Source organism: Drosophila simulans, chromosome 3L (genome assembly GCF_016746395.2).
Source record: "Drosophila simulans strain w501 chromosome 3L, Prin_Dsim_3.1, whole genome shotgun sequence".
NCBI classification, from domain to species: Eukaryota; Metazoa; Arthropoda; class Insecta; order Diptera; family Drosophilidae; genus Drosophila; species Drosophila simulans.
The window spans coordinates 17,947,718-17,954,146 of NC_052522.2; the positions used below are offsets into that span (position 1 = coordinate 17,947,718).

The window sequence follows — 6,429 nt, forward strand, 5'->3', positions numbered from 1 at the left end:
TTTCCCTTCTTCATCCTCGGATTTTCACTCCCTTCCAAAGGGGACAACAGCTGGACGACTGTGCTGCTACAAGGTGTGTGTGCCTGCAGTATCTGTGTGTTTTGGAAACCTCAGCTGTGGGACTCTACTTCTACTTCTACCCTCCCCCCACCAGCATTCTGGATCGGAATAGGGTCTAAACAGCTCTTTTTCATCCACACACTCTGGCTGACACCCCAGCAAAGATACATTTATAGGGAGCAGGAATTGTGTTGCCAAATGTGGAAAATCTTATGAAACAGAGATAAAAAAGGAGTCTAAATCCATGCAAACAAAAATTTTATTGTATATCTTTTCAACTGGAAATATAGCAATTCTAAGCCTTAAAAACAGAAAGTAATTAACACGTTTTCTAACTAACTTTTCTAAGAAATGAAATCTATATTATATATGTAAATTTAACATAGGTTTTTTTTTAGCTAAATAATGAGCTTACTTTAGCTTAAGTTTAATTGAGCTTACACGCCATTAAAAATGTGTAGATACACTTGATTGTATAGCTGAATATAAAATAAAATAAATAGAAAATATATATATGTAGATAAACGCACTACAACGTATTTTTAGTCAATTTTTTAAGTTAAGAAGAGATACAATTTAAAGTCGCATTACCACTGTGATCGTGCCACTTTTTTTTTTTTGCATTTTTCCAAAGCAAAAGATTTATTAACAAAATTGTGTGGGTTTCGTTTCGTTTGTTCTTTTTTACAGTTTTTTTTTTGGCTTTGTGGGTTTCCGTTAATATTGAACACCTTATAATTATAATTTTGCACAGCCAGTGACAAAACCAATAAGCATTATGGTGTAAATAGTTTAGACCTCTTGGTTTTTTGGTGTTAAAGAAAAGACTACAGATTTTCCAAAGCTAATTGAGACAATTCAATAATAAATAAATCCTAAATAGCTTAGTGAATTGTTATACTCACTAAATAAATAATTAATTAGTTTATCTATAGTATTCTATTTGATAAATTTAAAGTGTTTAAAAAGAACCTGCTACCCCTGGTGGTACTAAATTAATTAGGGCTCAATATCGATTTGAGCTGTCATTTTAAGACTGCAGTTAGTTTGCTTTTAGCTTAAGTATTGTTAAAGAAAATTGTTTTGAGCATTTTAAATAGAAAATTATTTACCGTGATCTAAGTTTTCCATTCAAATTCTTAATTGCCATCGCGAAACCAGCTAGTGATCATTTTGGGCTAGCAAATAATTTCGTTTCGGTCTAGACTCAGCAGCTATTAGGCTTGATTTAAAGAAAATCCTGGCTTTGCACCAGAGGCGGAGCATCCGATGGATTGGAACAGTGGGGACTGGCTATGGACGGACTAAAAGAGAATAAAATAAAGACGGCACGAGCGCATCAAATTAAGCAGGAAGGAGAAGACAACTGGGGTTGGGGACAGAAGACACAGGACGGCAGCGACGACAAGAGCAAACAGCAAGTAAAGTACATACTAAAAACCCCTAACCAATGTAATTTGATACCGAAAATCATTATGCACTAACATAGTGCCTACCTCGATATGTACATATATATGTATAAACGAACAAGCTGAGTTCCCTCGCCGAGCCACAGAGTCAGATAAAGAACGAACCAAAAGACGACGACTAATTGCCATCAATTTTTTGCATAAATCTTGGCAATATTATGCATGCAGGCCCACAGGAGTGGGGGGATTTTGGGGCTTTTCAGGAGAGGATCTACATGGCTACATGTGGCACAGTTAAATGCCCCCGACTGCACCGCACCCCACTTCAGGATTGCCCACAGAACTGCGCCACGTAGAGTCGTGTATGGTTAACCAATCAAAAGGTTCTTCAACCCATCCCAGGGGTCTGGCTTTCGGCCCGATCTACGTAGCTTAGCCATTGCTAAAGTGGCACGATCACCAACATCATTATCATATGTATATATATATATATGCACCCATACCCGTGCCTTTTTGGATATATCCCCATGCAAACGACAATGGGCCGTAAAGGCAGCGTGTTGCCAAATCAAATAGAAAACCAGAAAGAACGGGTGCCTTTTCTAAGCGAATCTCCGAATGCACTGGGAAATTAAATCAGGGTGTTTCACCTTTTGAATTCGTTTTTAATATTTATCTGAACATTTTATATCAATCGAAAATGTTAGAAAATAGGACAACCTGCTAATCGACAGGTCTTTTGGCATGAACATCTTAGGAAGTTTTGATAAAGTTCTAGTTCTACCATTTGATAATATATTAGAAACCTTTAATGAATATGTTAATAATAGGTTAATATACCCTCTTTAAGAGTAGTTTCAACTCATCCAGCTAGATCCCATCGCAGTGGCAAGAGAGGGGCTCCACGATCTCAGGAGGCGCAAACACGATTTGAGAATTGCGTACGCAGTACGTACGAGCCCCAAAACCCAAGTTCATTATGTCTACGAAGGAGTCGGATTAGAAGTTGGAGAAGTGGGATTCAGAGTGCGGTTCTGTGTGGTACTGGTACAGCTGGGGACAAAGCCACTGCTCTGTGTGCGCCACGAACCACGCTCATCATGACGTACCATACTGGTGGCCGAAGACAATCATGACGATCCCAGTGTTGATATCGTGGTAGAGCCGCAGTCGCAGCCAGAGTCACTCCAGTCCCCAGGACAAGTTCAATGACTCTGGGCTAGAAGTTCACTGCAATCGTAGTTGGAACCACAACCACATGGGTCTGGCCGCCTCCCCTCCGGGCGATGGTGATCCTCCCGCCCGGTCGTCCGCAGTCGTTTGCTTGGCTTCAAGAGCGTGTGTTGCACACTTTCTGTTTTATGCCAGGGACAGAAACAGAGACACGTCCCAGGTCGAGTCCCCAAGCCACCGACAGTCGCCTGCACAGAGAGAAAAACTTAGTGAGGCATCTAGTAAGTTGTGAACTGGAGGAAGACAATAGACCTTACTTACCATTGGATATATTAAATATATTGTAGCACAGTTTTTTACGCATTGATATGGTCCTTCAAACCCATATATATATATATATGTACCTATTTATATACATAGGTACATTTAAAAATCGTTTAAAGTTTATTCTTTAGTGTAGTGTTGTTGAATTTTGAAAAGTCCTGGATTTCTAGCGGTGTATATTATGTTCTCCCCACTTTTCAGCCTTTTCGTATTCCTCCATACACTTGTCCTAGAGTTCTCTCCTTTGTATTATTTGCTAGGATTAAAGGCATTAAAAGGCACGAAGTGGAGGATCATGAGGAAAGACTGTGGCAGGGTAAACAGAAGATTGCTCGCTCCTCGGATTGCTCCATCCCTCCTGTCCACCTTTTGTGCGAGTGTGTGTGTGCTGTGGCAAATAAAACATCTGTGCCGTAAAATCAAAACACAGAGGAACAAGGCTTACCTACTACAAACCCGGTCCGCAAAATGTTGCGCACTTTGCGAGGGTCCATTGAACTCTTCATGGCGATTGGGAGGATTGATTTCCAGAACGGTATTCATAACGATTCAAACTAGTTCCGAAAACTATTTATGTATAACATATGCTCTTAAAGACATAACTTTTCTACACTTATACCTTCTTTATTTGAAAAAATTTAAATTTTATATATTTTTTTCTGGCTACGTAGTTTCAAAAGTTTTGTAACAATAATATATAATATTATATATATAAAATTATATTATAAAATTATAAATTATATTATTTATATTATAAAATGTATATCATCAAGGGAATTAAGGACCTTCAAGCTATTCCCATCACCGAGTACCTTTCGATCGACCCTCTCTGCTGCGAATCAGAGGGTTCCTCGCAGTTGCAGCCTGAGTTTCTGTGGCTCCAAGAAGAACTTGCAAATTGACGTCGTGGGGCGATCGTGTGGACCCTTCAAGAAACAAGTAACGTTGCCTGGTTTTCTTCTCGTTCTCCTCCTTTCGGCTATTCCCTTCTTCGTCGGCCTTCTCCTTTCCGCTTCTGCTGTGAAATTAATTCAGCCAGAAAGAGACACGGCGAGAAAGAGAAAGGGAGACGGATCGAGGGTCCGTTTGGGGTTATTACACTCTCCCAGTGGAAACGCAGCCTTTTCTTTATTCCACCTTGTCCGCACGCCGCTCAGTCCTTTTTCAGGTTTTATGGCACCCAGCATAGGAAGGACTATAAATCCCCAGTAGGAGCATCGTTTTGGCGCGCTTTTTTCTCGTTGACAAAAAAAAAAAGGGGAGAAGCGACCAAATGAAAAAACCGGTAGGGAGACTCTGGTCGCCTCAGTTGCGGAAAATTGTGGCCGTGGTAAGGTTCCTCCACCAAAGTTCCTTATCAACTGACACATGTGTTGAAGGTACTTAATTGACCATTAATTAAGGGTTTCTTAATTGCCCGAACGCGGATAGTTGTTGAAGGTTCGTGAAATCGAGCAGGCAATATTTGTATTATCCAACACTTGCATTCAAATAACGGATATTTGTATCAATTACTTGTTATTATTCACATAAAGATTATGCTTATATTTTTAATCTTTAAATGTCTTCTAATATGTATCTAGTCTTAGTTCTTTGGTAGACATTTGATAACCCTAAGTTTAGATCTTCCTAAATATATTTATTTACATATATCCAAGATAAATAATTCCAAAGCCAAGTTCCTCGTGATAGCAGTATTTCGTGGCAGCTTGAAATTTGTTTTGATATCTGGCTCTCTGATTTCGCACCTGCTGCACGGCAACACTGGTCGCCCAGTCTCTTTGCTGCTCTTTGCGTCTCTTCGTCGATGTAAAACTGCATTTCGGTGAAAATGCCGTGCTCTTTGGAGATCTGTGAGCAGCAAATCTTCTGGATTCTCCGCTCTTTGATTAAGTTGACCAGTTTTTTTTGATTTTGTTGTTCTTCTCGATCTTCTACACACGCCACACCAACACCAGCACAGTGACTACGCCTACTACAGGCTCCTCCTCTGGTTTTATCGGTTTGTTTTGTTCAACTGATTCTCGCCGATCCAGCGGTACAGTAGTCTCCCGCCAAAATTCAGTGGCGCGCTCTTTTTGTGCGTTGATCTTTTACGTTTTTGTTTTGATTTCAAAATTCTTGTAGTAAGTTGTGGGGCCCGTCTGGTGGGTTTCCACCGATTACGGATTTCCACTGACCGAACGAACCGCTCCAACCGAACCGGACCGACCGAGGAACCAAGCAGGCGATCATGACTGCGGATCGGATCATATCGGATCGGAGATCGCATGAAGGTGCTCTCTTTGGGTTCTTTCGATTCTCTGGCTCTCTGCATTTTCGTTTTCAATTAGGCTTAATCAAGCAAACGATCGATCATATTGACTTGTTTTGGGGGACTTGAGGTGTGCGTTTTGGCTTTTCTTCATCTTTTTTTTTTTTTTGCCTGCCTGGGTTCTTGCTCGCTTTTCATTTCCCTGTTCTGGTTTCTGATCTTTTTTTGTGGTGTGTGCTTTATTAGTTTTGCATAAAAACTGTTGATTAACTGCCGCCTGAGGGACTCAGCTGCTGGTTTTGCTTACCACTTCGTTTCTCGGCTTTTTTCGCTGGTTTCATTTCAGTTCCGATCCACTTCGAGTGCCCCAAGGGTTAAATCAAGGTTTTAGTAGGGCCTGCTTCGTTGGGCGTTGCTTATATCGGTTTAATTTGTGCCCCGGTTTTGGCAATATTTCTTGAAAATCGTAGGGTAATATGATTTGATTTATCCAGCGGAATGGATATACTAGTTTATGGGATTGCGCAATAATTTAATAAGAAGTACAGTACGGACTGCAAAAAGTATTGGACAACAAAAAAGTAAAATAATATTATTACTGCTCGGTAAATGGATATCATTCATTTTGAACTTGATTTAAGTCTTCAATTTAAATAAAGATGTTTTTATTTTCTTCCAATTTAAAATGCAGTACATTAAAGTTTAGAGTCAGCTTCAACGTCTTCGCAATAGTAGTCCTAAGTATAGGTTTTCACCAATTAGAGTGCCTACTGTATTAAGCCGCTCCCATTATTCGCAGTCCAGAACATTAGACCCACTTCCTACCCTTTTTACAAACGCCAGATGGCTTTTACTTTTAAGCGAACTTCGGCTAATGACCGCCAGAGGGCTTTCCATTCGATCACGTTCGCTTATGGTCTTACCCACAACCCAGGAAAAACAAACGGAATCAGTTAGCAGTTATTGGATGTGGGTTCTACCAAAGTGTGTCATTTCTTCGGCTCTAAGACCGAAGTGCCAGCCCCTTTGGCCCCCTCCCAAAAAAAAAAAAAACCGTTGAGCCGCAGTGTAAGTGTAAATTACATCCACGGTAGCTGCAGAAGGCAGCCAAACCACTCGGACAGCGGCGGGCATTATCATTATGTTTATTACACACGCAGACAGGCACCAACTCCTCGGCAGCAGGCCTACACTTGAAAAAATTACCCT

At 40.6% G+C, this 6,429-nt stretch overlaps 1 long non-coding RNA gene across 3 annotated transcripts; it reads right to left on the minus strand.

Moving 5' to 3' along the window:
- Positions 1 to 752: 752 nt before the first annotated feature.
- LOC27207832 lies at positions 753 to 5,871 on the minus strand. 3 transcript variants are annotated; one of them, XR_006541765.1, is made up of 4 exons: positions 3,412 to 5,871; positions 2,964 to 3,354; positions 2,310 to 2,890; positions 753 to 2,249 (listed from the first exon to the last, which is right to left on the minus strand). It is a non-coding gene; the product is annotated as an uncharacterized LOC27207832 (long non-coding RNA). The 3 variants fall into 3 exon arrangements; XR_001600594.3 differs by having other exon boundaries at positions 753 to 2,452; positions 2,579 to 2,890; positions 3,412 to 5,861; XR_001600595.3 differs by having other exon boundaries at positions 753 to 2,890; positions 3,412 to 3,677.
- Between the last annotated feature and the right edge of the window lie 558 nt (positions 5,872 to 6,429).